At 39.8% G+C, this 15,500-nt stretch overlaps 1 protein-coding gene across 1 annotated transcript in view; it reads left to right on the plus strand.

The window, feature by feature from the left end:
* Positions 1-15,500, plus strand: part of LOC124864744 (protein kinase C beta type) — a 142,258-nt gene that overhangs the window by 121,537 nt on the left and 5,221 nt on the right. The gene's annotated exons all lie outside the window — the stretch shown is intronic.

Consider the following 15,500-nt stretch of genomic DNA (forward strand, 5'->3'; position numbering starts at 1 on the left):
ATTTCATGGCTGCCACTTATGATAAGAGACTTTCTGTGATGGGGAAGCGTGGGTCTGATGACTTCAAGGAAATAACATGCATAACACAGCCTACATACACACAACCCTGCTAAACCACTCAAGCACTCCTTGCTGCCTCTAAAGCTGTTCTCAATCCACCATACAAGCTGTTGTGCTGCTGCTCTGACTGGCTGCACAGCACCTTTTTCTAATGATTATATCCTGCACCATTTACTACCCGTAGTACATTAAAGTGTTAACAAGCATGGACACAAATTACATGCAGTGATTTTTGACTGAGCTGTTGTAAAATGTAATGGGGAGGCTAAATCTGCAATGCTGCTACTGCAGTGTTTATAAGACCAGAAAATGCAAGCTAGGACTGAGATCCATTCATTTAAAGATAAAAACAGTGCTAATTAGGTCGACTGGTACATTAAGCTAGAAGTAAAATTTATGGCAAGCAAGGTCTGGACACCATTAACTTTGAGTAATAGTTTCTGGCTGATTTGTGTAAGAATAAGTTTTTTTTGCGAACATAAAATGCTGGTTCTCAGAAACTGTCTGCATATAGTCTGGGTGAAACTGGGTAAAACCCAGTATTCTGAAAAACAGTCCCACACCAGAAGCCCCTCTGCACTGAACTTCATACTTGACAAAAGGCAGTTATGTTTTTTAGACCTGGTTGAAATGCCCAAATTCAACACTGTAAAGGGATAACCCAGTACTTTTGGCAAAATGGTGTAACTTATCTTAAATAATGGGACTGTCTGAATCTTTCAAACATCAATGTAGTCAAGTCAAGTTTATTTATATAGTGCTTTTCAGCAACAAGGCACTCAAAGCCCTGTACATGAGGAAAACATTTCAATGATACAGAAAATCAAACAGAAAAACAAATCAAATGACATTAATAATCCATGGGAGTTTACTGGTAAGAGCTGGTTCTAATCCAATCTTTCTAATAGAGGTAATTAGCTCATTAAGTCCTCTGTGGTAAGGAATTCATCCGGTGCTAGAAGAAAAATGATAATATTAATCCTCGAGGTCACTGGTATGAGGCAGTTGTGGTCCCATCATTCAAATAAGCTGGGTCACTGGTATAAAACATTTTTAGTCCAAACTTTTTAAATACTAATAATGTTTGGCTTTCACTGGCATGAAATTTTTGTAATAAAATCCTTCTAAGAAATCTAAGAATCTCTGGTCATTGGTGTAAAAACAGCTTTCGTAAAATTTTCATATACTAATAATATTTGGCTTTGCCGGTAATCCTTCTGAGAAATCTGAAAATCTATGAAAAGTGATGAAATGTCATTGCCTCCTTGAACCGCCACCTTAATGTGGTAGAGGGGTATGAGTGTTTGAATGATCCTAGAGGCTATGTTGTCTGGGGCTTAAATGCCCCTGGTAGGGTTTCCCATGGCAAACAGTCTCTAGGTGACGGGTCAGACAAAGAGCGGTTCAAGAACCCCTCATGACGACGATTAAATCGAGGCACATGACGTCGCCTGGTACGGCGGAGCCGGGGTCCCACCATGGAGCCAGGTTCCTGCCTCAAGTGGAGGAGTTTAAGTATCTCGGGGTCTTGTTCACGAGTGAGAGAAGAATGGAGCGGGAGATCGACAGACGGATCGGTGCGGCTGCTGCAGTAATGGGGACACTGTGACGGTCCGTTGTGAAGAGAGAGCTGAGCCGAAAAGTGAAGCTCTCGATTTACTGGTCGGTCTACGTTCCTACCCTCACCTATAGCCATGAACTTTGGGTCATGACCGAAAGAACGAGATCCCGGATACAAGCGGCTGAAATGAGCTTCCTCCGTAGGGTGGCCAGGAACTCCCTTAGAGATAGGGTGAGGAGCTCGGCCATCCGGGAGGGGCTCGGAGTAGAGCCGCTGCTCCTTCACATCGAGAGGAGCCAGTTGAGGTGGCTCGGGCATCTATACCGGATGCCTCCTGGACGCCTTCCTCGGGAGGTGTTCCAGGCATGTCCCACCGGGAGGAGGCCCAGGGGACGGCCAAGGACACACTGGAGGGACTATGTCTCTCGGCTGGCCTGGGAACGTCTTGGGCTTCCCCCGGAGGAGCTTGAGGAGGTGTCTGGGGAGAGGGACGTCTGGGTGTCTCTGCTGAGTCTGCTGCCCCCGCGACCCGGTCCCGGATAAAGCAGAAGACGACGAGTACGAGTAATGAAATGTAGGTTTCCCTGTCAACAACCACCCTCTAATATCCACTGATTTCAAATAATTCTAGGTTGGTTCAAAGTACACAGAAACAACTGTATCAAGTGTACTTTTTTCTGATTAGGAGTGGCCAGGCCACTATTTTTGATCCGTTTTTTTCCAAGTTAAACCACATTTTTTAAATTTTGTTTGGTATAAGTTAACTTGTTTTGCCTGTTGCATTTTATGTGCCATGATGCAGCTATTCCTTCGATTTAGTGTCAAACCTGATTTATGGGCCGGCCACTGTAGAAAACTTGACTCTTACTGACTACCATTGTTGCAGTATGTTGTGAATGTGGTTAAGTGTTTGTTTGTTCTTACTGCAACATACATTAATCAGACATAACATTGTGACCACTGAGAGGTAAAGTGAATAGGACTGACTATTTCACCACCTGTTAGTGGCAGCAAGTGAACATTACTCTTTTCAAAACTGTGGTGGCAACCAGGTCAAACCATCTCCAAAACGGCAGCTCCTGTGGGGCCTGAAGGGGTCTGTCTCTTTTAAAAGAGGTCCAATGTAGGAACAGTCGGGAGCCTGATCATGGTGGGGAGTAAAGGCTGGCCCATGGTCCGATACAATTGACAAGCTACCACAGCTAAAAAACATTAATGTTGGTTCTGATAGAATAGTGTCAGAATAGATACAGCCTTGCAGTTTGTTGTGTGTGGCGCTGCATAGCCTTAGACCAGTCAGGGATCCCACGCTGAACCCTGTCCACCACTTAAGACCAGCAACAATGGGAATGTGGGCATCAAACTGGTCCACAGCATGATGGAATAAGGTGGGTTGGTTTGATTAAGCTTGTATTCTTTTGCACTTCATGGTTGGTCAGATCTGTGCTGGACTAAGAGGTCTGATCCATGGAGGCCCCACCTTGGAAATTACATGATTTAAAAGATCTGCTGTGAACATTTGAACTCAGATTCCACAGCTTCAGGGATCTAGTCAGGTCTATACTTCGCCGGGTCACAGGTATTTTGCACAGTAGTGAGACCAATGCACTATTTGGCAGAAGGTCATAATGTTATGCCCAACTTGTGTATGTAGTTTCATACCATTGTTAATAGTAATGGGTTCTAAACAGTTTTAGTACATTTATTTATTTTCAAATGTCAGATTGGGAAATGTGTCTACTATTCAATCTTTCAATATTAAATGAGCTTTGGACAGAGATTCTAATACCTTTAATACTATTAAAAATTCAATTCAAAATTCAAAAATACTTTATTAATCCTAAAGGTAAATTAAATGTTGTTGTAGCTCATTGTGAAGGTTTCCTCAAAGAAAAGGATCTCCTGTAGCGCTCCATCTTACAGCAGATCTGAGGAAGCCTCTGACTGAAGACACTCTGTTGTTGCAGGACAGTCTCATGAAGAGGATGCTCAGGGTTCTCCATAATGTTCTTCATTTTATGAAGAATCCGTCTTTCCACAATGATCTCCAGAGGTTTTAGAGGAGTCCCCAGAACAGAGCCAGCCTTCTTTATCAGCTTGATGAGTTTTTTTAAGTCCCTGGCTCTGATGCTGCTTCCCCAGCAGATGATGGCAGAAGAGATCACACTCTCCACAACAGACTTATAGAAGATATGCAGCATCTTGCTGCAAACACCAAAGGACCTAAGCTTCCTCAAGAAGTACAGTCTGCTCTGTCCCTTCTTGTAGATGGCTTCACAGTTGCATCTCCACTCTAGTCTGTTGTCCAAGTGAACACCGATGTATTTATACTCCTCCACCACCTCCACTTCTTGTCCCATGATATAAATAGTTTTTTACTTATTCCTGCTTCTCTTAAAATCTACAATCATCTCCTTTGTTTTTGTCACGTTCAAAATGAGATGATTGTTTCCACACCATGCCACAAAGCGGTCCACCACCTTCCTGTACTCAGCTTCTTGTCCATCTCTGATCCACCCCACGACTGCAGAATCATCCGAGTATTTCTGCAGATGACAGGAGTCTGTCTTGTACTGGAAGTCTGAGGTGTACAGAGTGAAGATGAATGGTGAGAGTACAGTCCCCTGTGGTGCTCCTGTGCTGCTGACTACCTGGTTAGACTCACAACCCTTCAGTCCCACAAACTGTGGTCTGTTTGTCAGGTAGTCTTTGATCCAGGAGATTGTTGAGGCCTCCACCTGAGTCTTCTGGAGTTTCTGACAAAGAACATCTGGTTGAATTGTGCTAAATGTTCTGGAGAAATCAAAGAACATGATCCTCACAGTGCTACTGGCTTTGTCCAGATGACAGTGGGTTTGTTGAAGCAGGTGTATGATGGCATCTTCAACTCCAACTCCACAGCGATAAGCAAACTGAAAGGGGTCCTGATGGTTTACTGTTTGCTTACTCAGGTGGGCCAACAGGAGTCTCTAAAGGACCTTCATGATGTGGGATGTCAGGGCAACAGGAAGTTAAGGAAGTTCTTTAATGCAAAATCTTTTTTTCCTCAGCCATATAGAGGTCCAAATTCTGTTTTATGTATCCTTATTAAATCATTGTGTGTTTATTTTGTCTTAATTAGATGCAGGGTTTATAAAGATTATTTGTCTTCATTTTGTTCCCTTGAGCACAACCACCTCCATTTAAAACTTTAAATACATTTTCCATTGTGTTGTTTGGGCAGTTAACCTAATTTATATACATTATTCAAGTCTGTGATGTGACATGAACATTATCTGGATCAGTCTGCTATCTTTAGGCATTGTGAGTGTTATTGATGGTTGCAGCAATAAAACGCCATAGTGCTGTTTGGTTTTTTGTCTGATATGATAAATGATTCACCTTAGGTTAATGGTTTGGCATTTAGAAAAATATCAAATGTGTTGTTGCTCACAGTCAAAAAAGAAGATCAATTCCTCTATTTTGTGAATTAAATAAGAAGCTAGATGCAGAAAAGGGTTAATTGAGATTAAATGCAGAAAATAACTGGGAACGGCCTATCCTATTTTGAAGAAATACTTTCTACCTGCTCTGTTTCAGCTTGTAAATCAACAAATTATATCTTCAGTCTGTTGAAAGATGTGACATTTGCTGAACATTTGTTTTGCAAAGGGGCTCGTGGAGTCTATTCCTTGATGCGTCCTGACACGTTCTGGTGCAAAGATGCACATTTAGGACACACTTTTTTAAAACTATTTTAAAAATGCCACACAACATTATTAATAGTTCAATATGGTACTTGCTTATTATTGCAACATTTGTTATGTTCTGTAGTTTATGGCTCTGGGCTGTTTTTATTCTGAAGGTATAATGACCTTGAGCAAAAGTACCTTGGTTTCATGGTATGACAGGAACAAATTCTACTATAACTAAAATAAATCACATACTTTTATCATAGCTGTATCAAATATAATATTGTTTGCATTATTTTTGTGCATCATTTTCTGTTTACACAGATATGAACAGTTCAAAATAAAATACAAAGTTATTTTTCCTTAAATGTAGAGCAGAGATCTTCTCCCCTAGGGGTTGCAGAGGTACTGCATGGGCAGTACAGGTCCTTCTCAAAAAATTAGCATATTGTGATAAAGTTCATTATTTTCCATAATGTCATGATGAAAATTTAACATTCATATATTTTAGATTCATTGCACACTAACTGAAATATTTCAGGTCTTTTATTGTCTTAATACGGATGATTTTGGCATACAGCTCATGAAAACCCAAAATTTCTATCTCACAAAATTAGCATATCTTTAAAAGGGTCTCTAAACGAGCTATGAACCTAATCATCTGAATCAACGAGTTAACTCTAAACAACTGCAAAAGATTCCTGAGGCCTTTAAAACTCCCAGCCTGGTTCATCACTCAAAACCCCAATCATGGGTAAGACTGCCAACCTGACTGCTGTCCAGAAGGCCACTATTGACACCCTCAAGCAAGAGGGTAAGACACAGAAAGAAATTTCTGAATGAATAGGCTGTTCCCAGAGTGCTGTATCAAGGCACCTCAGTGGGAAGTCTGTGGGAAGGAAAAAGTGTGGCAGAAAACGCTGCACAACGAGAAGAGGTGACCGGACCCTGAGGAAGATTGTGGAGAAGGGCCGATTCCAGACCTTGGGGGACCTGCGGAAGCAGTGGACTGAGTCTGGAGTAGAAACATCCAGAGCCACCGTGCACAGGCGTGTGCAGGAAATGGGCTACAGGTGCCGCATTCCCCAGACCTGGGCTACAGAGAAGCAGCACTGGACTGTTGCTCAGTGGTCCAAAGTACTTTTTTCGGATGAAAGCAAATTCTGCATGTCATTCGGAAATCAAGGTGCCAGAGTCTGGAGGAAGACTGGGGAGAAGGAAATGCCAAAATGCCAGAAGTCCAGTGTCAAGTACCCACAGTCAGTGATGGTCTGGGGTGCCGTGTCAGCTGCTGGTGTTGGTCCACTGTGTTTTATCAAGGGCAGGGTCAATGCAGCTAGCTATCAGGAGATTTTGGAGCACTTCTTGCTTCCATCTGCTGAAAAGCTTTATGGAGATGAAGATTTCATTTTTCAGCACGACCTGGCACCTGCTCACAGTACCAAAACCACTGGTAAATGGTTTACTGACCATGGTATCACTGTGCTCAATTGGCCTGCCAACTCTCCTGACCTGAACCCCATAGAGAATCTGTGGGATATTGTGAAGAGAACGTTGAGAGACTCAAGACCCAACACTCTGGATGAGCTAAAGGCCGCTATCGAAGCATCCTGGGCCTCCATAAGACCTCAGCAGTGCCACAGACCGATTGCCTCCATGCCACGCCGCATTGAAGCAGTCATTTCTGCAAAAGGATTCCCGACCAAGTATTGAGTGCATAACTGTACATGATTATTTGAAGGTTAACGTTTTTTGTATTAAAAACACTTTTCTTTTTTTGGTCGAATGAAATATGCTAATTTTGTGAGATAGGAATTTTGGGTTTTCATGAGCTGTATGCCAAAATCATCCGTATTAAGACAATAAAAGACCTGAAATATTTCAGTTAGTGTGCAATGAATCTAAAATATATGAATGTTAAAATTTCATCATGACATTATGGAAAATAATGAACTTTATCACAATATGCTAATATTTTGAGAAGGACCTGTATATTGTTTTAAGACAAGTGTTACACTTAACAACACAACATCTGGTTCTGGTCTATTTATAACCACTGATGCTGTTGAAAAAAAATTCCTACCGTGATCGCTAGTGTTTTCAATGTGTTATCGACTTGCCACACATCATTTTGCCTTATTCCTACTATGACTTCAAACTGAACGAACTCAACACTCTAAAAGTTACTGGTTTTACACAGCATACTGAGTGAGGTTTTCAGCCCAAAAAATGTGTTACTATTGTTTAATGTTAAGTCTACAAAAGAGTAAGTTAGAATACCTCATAACCTGGAGACTTTTACTGATAAATAACTTAACGTGATTGGATCACAGTTGCCCGCTTTACATGCAAATAAACACATAGCCACATCACAGATTGGGCTCTAAGCTGGGCGAATAAGAGGTTTGCTAATGTTTCTGTAACATTTCATATACATCCAGTCACTTGAATTAAGTTATCATTCAGAAATTAGTACAGCGGAAATTTAATAAAGCCACTTTGTTGTGGAGTTATTTTGGCTACAAACACCCTATAAGCTCACCTGTAAAATCAGTTCAGAGAACTTTAGAAGTTTATGTGCAGTGGGACTGGATATTTCACATATACAGAGATTTTGTGCTATATTTTATAATGCAGTGGAAGCAGCAGGTTCAGTGAGCTTGAAACAAATGATAAAAACTAGACACAGCATCCTGATATCTACTGATAAATAAAGTCCTGACTTTTGAGGGAATGTTTTTTACTTAGGTAGATTCCAACAATTAAAAAGTTTATCTAAAAAAATCCTTGTTATTTCCAGTAGTACTGATTTTGGTAACAACTTTGTTTTCTTTGTTTTAACTGAGAATCGTCCAGGTATCTCTGCTGCCTGAGTGGCGTCATGTCTTGTCAGTGGGTGGTCCTTCAATGTGACCCAGGACAGATTGCATTCTGACCACCAAACTTCCAGGCAACCCCTGAAGGTGGTCTGAAGAAAACCATCCACAATGCGTCTTGTGTACATTCACACCTTAATTAAGTGCTTTCCAGAAACGACGGGATCACTCAGGATGCAGGTGGTTTTAGTCTCTTCTCTAACCCAACAAACTGGATTGGAGGTTTTAAACCAGTGTCCCTTTAAAACCCTCCAGCTTCTGTGCCAACAGCACATTCAAATCAAAGATATAACCCAGAGGTTTTTTTATATATATAATAAAAAATCTAGGTTGTATTCAAATAACGACTCCATAAATTCATCGGACACCTTCGAACTGCAAATGGGGCCATGCCTAAGCTATGCTATATTTACTTGTGGCTGTACTTTTGTTAGTTCAGTTCTCACACATATGGCATCTGGCCAGTCAAATAGTTCAGTTTTACCTAATTCAAATGTCTAGGCATCTCACGACCAATTTAAATATAGATTCAAAAATGCTTCAAAAACATTTGATTCACCTGCCAGATTAATATGCAATACAAAGTCATTTTGTTTTTATGTATTAATTTACCAGGACAGTACATATTTATAGCAGTATACCTGTAACATGCCAGAATTAGCCAAAGGCTAATCTGTAGTCCTGTTGGCCAGTTATACAGTTGCACCCTAGAAGAAGCATCAAATATTATAAACAATGAATTAAACAACAACAGAGACAACATATTAAGATTGTATTAGTCAATTCTGTGTAGGAGCAGCAGCAGCAAGAAAGCAATATGACACAGGTGAAATTTATCCTGAAAAGCATAGTAATTTTTTAATCACAAGCAGCAGTAACAAATGGTTTAGTAAAAGCATAATAGCAACAATGTAAGTATCATGCATTAGCCAGAATAAAATAACAAACAAACAATATAAGTATTTTCTACAAAACTAAAACAGTTCCTTGCCCTCTTTTGGGTTTACTTTTATACTACTTGCTTTTGAACGTACCCTTTGCAACTTATCTTAGGTTTTATTTACATGAAGACCTTGCAGTGGAATGCTTTTATCATGTCCTATATTGTAAAACCTTAATGATCAAACATGGCTTACTTGCTTTTTCTACTTAATTCTTATATTAAATGTAGTCTTAAATAATGTTTTACCTTTGAAAACAGCACATATCCACGATTTTTAACTGCACACTAGCAGCTGTATTTTACGTAGATTTATTATAAAGCAAGAGAGAGTCCTCTGTAACAGGAAATTCCAGCATATAAGCTGCATAAAGTTTGTATTGGGCTGGATGTAATATTCTGCATATTGTGTAAGACGCAGTGCTGCTGTAGTGTGTGATAATTAATTCCAAATGTTGTGGCCCCTAAATTAAAGCCAGTGGCTTTAGCACAAAGCAGCGTCCGCTTATCAGCCCAAAACAGGTCAGTGTTCGATACTGCCTTTTTTTATTCACCCTCCCCTCCTCCCCATTTCATATCCCCTTTCCTGAGGCCACCCCACTCTCCCCGCATCCTCGGTGGACATTGTCTCCCACTAATCCTCTCGTCATGTAAAAGACGTGAACTGGCAGAGAGAAAGAGAGGTGGAGGAGAGTCAGGAAGGGAAGGAAAGAGGAGAAGCAAGGAGAGACCGGCAGTCATGTTCCTCTATTAAAGCCACTGCCTCTAAGAACACAGTGATGTTGAAACTACGTGTTTATATACCCCAGTGTTGCTGTTTATTCTGAGTTTTTTATCTGTGCATCAGTACCAAAGGCTGCTGATATTTATCTAGCCATCTGTCCGATGCAGTTTTTGTTTTTTCTTTCTGTGCCTCACAGCATTAACCGCAACTGAAGCAAGCTCAGATGGAGCACATTATGATCCGCTCTACATTGCTGGCAGCTGTGTGTGTTATTATGTACATGCATGATTGATAAATAAACGTGTAAATAGTCTTGGGAAATTTAGTGCAGATGTCTTTATCACCATGAGATTACCCATCAGATAAATAATGGTCTTGACTACGACCCTGAGAAATACTGAGTACTGGCTTGTCCATGAGGCACTTAGCATTTCCATCTTACTTCATTTATATGAATGAAAACGTAATGTTTCGCTATGAGTATTTCACAGAAACTGTGAGATTTCAATGCATCCAGTTTTTGCAAATTTGCATTTAAAGGTTTTGATTTGAGGAAAACCTGAATGAGTCAGTAAGACTACTCCGAGATCTAATGAAACAAAACTTATTGTCTGTTTTTGAGCGGCGCTGAAAGGGAAATTACCACACTGTACCCTGTGTACTAGGTGATTTTGACAGGAGAAAACAGTAAAACTGTGACCTTTAAAAGTCTGAAGGGGGAGGCCACACAACATTGGTTTTCTCATCAAAATCACTGTGAGATCCTTAAGTTATGAGGGGGAATAATACACGGAGCCAAAAATACAGAAACATTGGTCTTGTGCTATATTTAGAATTTAGTAGCCCTATTATTACAAGTAAAAATAAAAACAAAATCTGCCAGAGTCTATCTTACATTATTTAATTATTTGATGTTTTATATGGAAAAGAGCTTTACCTTTATTCCAAGAACTTGCTGAGTTCCTTCCTGTGAGTTCCTAGCATACAGCACAGAGGGACATTGTGACACCCTTCATTTGAAGTGAGAGGGATACAAATAGATAAAATAAACAGTCTGAGACAAAGAATATGCAGCAGCATCTGATTGCACTTCTCTGATGACAGTGAATGTTTACAATAAAAGCAGAGGTTTCAGCAGTCAGATAATAAAATCTACTTCATATGTGTAAATTGGAATTATAACCAGAATTTCAGAATAATTACAAATCCTATATTCCACCAGGAGATATATTGGTAAGATGTTTAAGTTGGAATGATTCTGATTCCGATCTAACCTTTTCATTCCTCCAAGTAGTTGTTTCCCGAGGCTGGCTTAATAAAAAAAATAAATATAAGACTGAGCCAGGGACCTTTAAGTTGTGAATAAAGTTCCTATTGCTTGACCATCTTTGGCTGAAAGCTCAATGTTTTATGAACGGTATAAGAGTGGCTTTAAGTGGTCCAATAATTTTTCGCTCAGTTGCTTAGAAAATAGGCCTGACTGCTCTCCTGTTGGAGCCACTTGAAATATTTGATATGCTGAGGTCTGTTAAATTTCCTCAGTGCAGACTGAGCATCTGCATAGTATGGCATGAGATTTATTAAATGTTATTACTTGTTCACTGCTGTAACGTTTGCCATAATTCCAAAAAACAAACAATCCATTACAGCCTGACTAATCTGGAGATCAAATTACATATTTTACAGTGTCAGATAAGAAGAAAAGTGAGGTTGGATTTTTGTTTTTGCTTAAAACAGTATCCTTGTCAGGCATTGAACACTTGGCAGATACGCAATAGCGTAATAGAAAATAAGACGTTTTAGATCTTTTTCAATTAAGAACCCTTAATCAACCCTTGCAGAAAATATATACTTTTTGTCAGTGTCAGTAGGTGACAAAGATACTGGTTTCACACAAAAAAATTTGATCACAGGGCAAATTGTAATGTACTGGACATACAAATGCAGATTTGCAAAAGCTTTCCAAGCCGACAGATGATAAATCCAACAAAGGAGGATTAAGATCTGGCTGTACTAGTGTAAAACACTTTATTCTGTGAGAAACGCTGCAATGAGTTTATTTTCCTTTGCATTGCTTTTACATTTACTAAGAAGATCATTTTCATACAAATGTTAACCAATGATCCTCTGTCATATGGTAAAAAACTAAGAACCGGATAGTTTAATGTAATTGGAAGGTGCCCAATAGAAGGGTACTGGAATTAGAAGGTGCCCAATACAAGGATACCTTAATTCCAGGGAACTCTTGAAAATGGATTTTAAACCCCAATGAAGTTTTTTTTTGTTAAACTAAGGCTTAATGAAAATAAGTGTACCACCCTGTTTGATATGTCACATAATAGTCTTAAACTGCTTGCAGTCATAATGCATAGAAGTTGCCTGTGCACATTATACACATACCAAGGATCAATTGGAAGCACCTTACTGGCATCTAGCGATTTTTTAGCATTAAGCTGCTTAACACATTAATGATGAATTGTACAGAAATGTATTTTGTAATTCAATTTCAATGCCTTGTTTAACAATAGCATAATGAAAAAAATTATCTACGTACCCGGGACAAGAAAATGTTTTAATTGGCATTATACCTATATGTATCGTATGTGCTATATTCTAGTTAACAAACCAGTTGAGGTTTTAATGGTATTTGAAAATGAGTCATCCCAAACCCTGATCCCTATGACCCACTGCCCTTATACAGGTCCTTCTCAAAAAATTAGCATATTGTGATAAAGTTCATTATTTTCTATAATGTAATGATGAAAATTTAACATTAATATATTTTAGATTCATTGCACACTAACTGAAATATTTCAGGTCTTTTATTGTCTTAATACGGATGATTTTGGCATACAGCTCATGAAAACCCAAAATTTCTATCTCACAAAATTAGCATATTTCATCTGACCAATAAAAGAAAAGTGTTTTTAATACAAAAAACGTCAACCTTCAAATAATCATGTACATTTATACACTCAATACTTGGTCGGGAATCCTTTTGCAGAAATGACTGCTTCAATGCGGCGTGGCATTGAGGCAATCAGCCTGTGGCACTGCTGAGGTCTTATGGAGGCCCAGGATGCTTCGATAGCGGCCTTTAGCTCATCCAGAGTGTTGGGTCTTGAGTCTCTCAACGTTCTCTTCACAATATCCCACAGATTCTCTATGGGGTTCAGGTCAGGAGAGTTGGCAGGCCAATTGAGCACAGTGATACCATGGTCAGTAAACCATTTACCAGTGGTTTTGGCACTGTGAGCAGGTGCCAGGTCGTGCTGAAAAACGAAATCTTCATCTCCATAAAGCTTTTCAGTAGATGGAAGCATGAAGTGCTCCAAAATCTCCTGATAGCTAGCTGCATTGACCCTGCCCTTGATAAAACACAGTGGACCCACACTAGCAGCTGACACGGCACCCCAGACCATCACTGACTGTGGGTACTTGACACTGGACTTCTGGCATTTTGGCATTTCCTTCTCCCCAGTCTTCCTCCAGACTCTGGCACCTTGATTTCCGAATGACATGCAGAATTTGCTTTCATCCGAAAAAAGTACTTTGGACCACTGAGCAACAGTCCAGTGCTGCTTCTCTGTAGCCCAGGTCAGGCGCTTCTGCCGCTGTTTCTGGTTCAAAAGTGGCTTGACCTGGGGAATGCGGCACCTGTAGCCCATTTCCTGCACACGCCTGTGCACAGTGGCTCTGGATATTTCTACTCCAGACTCAGTCCACTGCTTCCGCAGATCCCCCAAGGTCTGGAATTGGCTCTTCTCCACAATCTTCCTCAGGGTCCGGTCACCTCTTCTCGTTGTGCAGCGTTTTCTGCCACACTTTTTCCTTCCCACAGACTTCCCACTGAGGTGCCTTGATACAACACTCTGGGAACAGCCTATTCGTTCAGAAATTTCTTTCTGTGTCTTACCCTCTTGCTTGAGGGTGTCAATAGTGGCCTTCTGGACAGCAGTCAGGTCGGCAGTCTTACCCATGATTGTGGTTTTGAGTGATGAACCAGGCTGGGAGTTTTAAAGGCCTCAGGAATCTTTTGCAGGTGTTTAGAGTTAACTCGTTGATTCAGATGATTAGGTTCATAGCTCGATTAGAGACCCTTTTAATAATATGCTAATTTTGTGAGATAGGAATTTTGGGTTTTCATGAGCTGTATGCCAAAATCATCCGTATTAAGACAATAAAAGACCTGAAATATTTCAGTTAGTGTGCAATGAATCTAAAATATATGAATGTTAAATTTTCATTATGACATTATGGAAAATAATGAACTTTATCACAATATGCTAATTTTTTGAGAAGGACCTGTATGTTTCCCTGATGCCAGATAATTTATTTAAAAAATGGGTCATTAGTGGGCTTCTGCAAAATGTAATGGCATGCTGAGGAGGCTGTGCTGTGATTTGGATCAGCTGTGCTGTATCAGGGATGTAAGTATGCAGGATAGTTGGCCCTGAGAACCAGGATTTTGCAGCACTGGCCTAAAGGGCAGAAATAAGAAAGAAATGTTTATTAACCTCTTCCTTATCTTGGTGCAGCATGCAAATCATAGGAGTTTTACACTATTTAGGAATGCAGGTCTGTCCTGAAATGAGGTCTTTTGCAGGTATTATGGCCAGGTATTGAGTGTGGACCTGTGCAAGCTGGGACAACTGACTTCCAGCACAAACAGTAAAGGAAGCTTCTGTTAGGCCTTGGTAGAACTGACAGTTTTGTTGGAAATATTACCTTGTGGTTTATGTGACGCTTAAAGCTCTACTGTCCTTTACTGTCCTCTTCATTGATGAGCAGACTCTTTACTTTTTGAATGCACTTGCTATATACTCTTTATCTCTGTGATCTATGATTTCCTTATGTTTTTTGTATTAATCTCCTCCAGTCTTTCCTTTCAGATTCTAATCTCTTTGATTTGTAACACACAATATTAGAAGAGATTTAAATGTTTATGTACTCGTTTTTCTTGGCTCCTCAGTGTCCTCATCCAAATTTATACACATAAAAATACAGTTAATATGTTTGAGATTTATGTTTGCAAGGGAATCATAAAAATATTCAAAATTATCAATTTGTTTTTAATATGTAAGGTGATATGATCACCAATTGAAGGTGTTATGAAGCTAAAAATCTTATTTACACGTTTAAACTTATGTAGTACCAGGTAAAAAGCAGCTCTGGCACCCAAAGCAGCCCATATTCTTAATAATTCTGAACATCTTTGCTTTGCAAGCCCATCTCATATTAATCAAACTATATTTATCAAACTTCTGGCCAAACTCACTGTTGCAACTGGGCACTGACCAGCATGAGATGCTCACAATGTGATAACCTTGAGTAAAAATACTTGGTTTCATTATACTTACACCAGATATGCGCCATCGTTGTATTGCTCTTATTTTAAACAGAAAACCATCCATATTGCCGCTGAAACATTACAGCATATTGGTCCTTACAGTTATTATACTGTTATTTAAAGGATTTTCCATAATGCTCTTATAGACTAACACAAGAGGAGCAATCTGATCAGGAAAAGCTTGCAGTCTGAACCAGTTTTAGGTACTGTTGCTAGCTCTTCTGCGAGGGAAGTGGCTATCAGGTGTCCTAAAAGTCACTAGAACTCACTAATGATGTGCTCCCCTAATCTGTATAAGTGGCCTTATGCATAAAATTG

Source organism: Girardinichthys multiradiatus, chromosome Y (assembly GCF_021462225.1).
Source record: "Girardinichthys multiradiatus isolate DD_20200921_A chromosome Y, DD_fGirMul_XY1, whole genome shotgun sequence".
Classification (NCBI taxonomy): Eukaryota; Metazoa; Chordata; class Actinopteri; order Cyprinodontiformes; family Goodeidae; genus Girardinichthys; species Girardinichthys multiradiatus.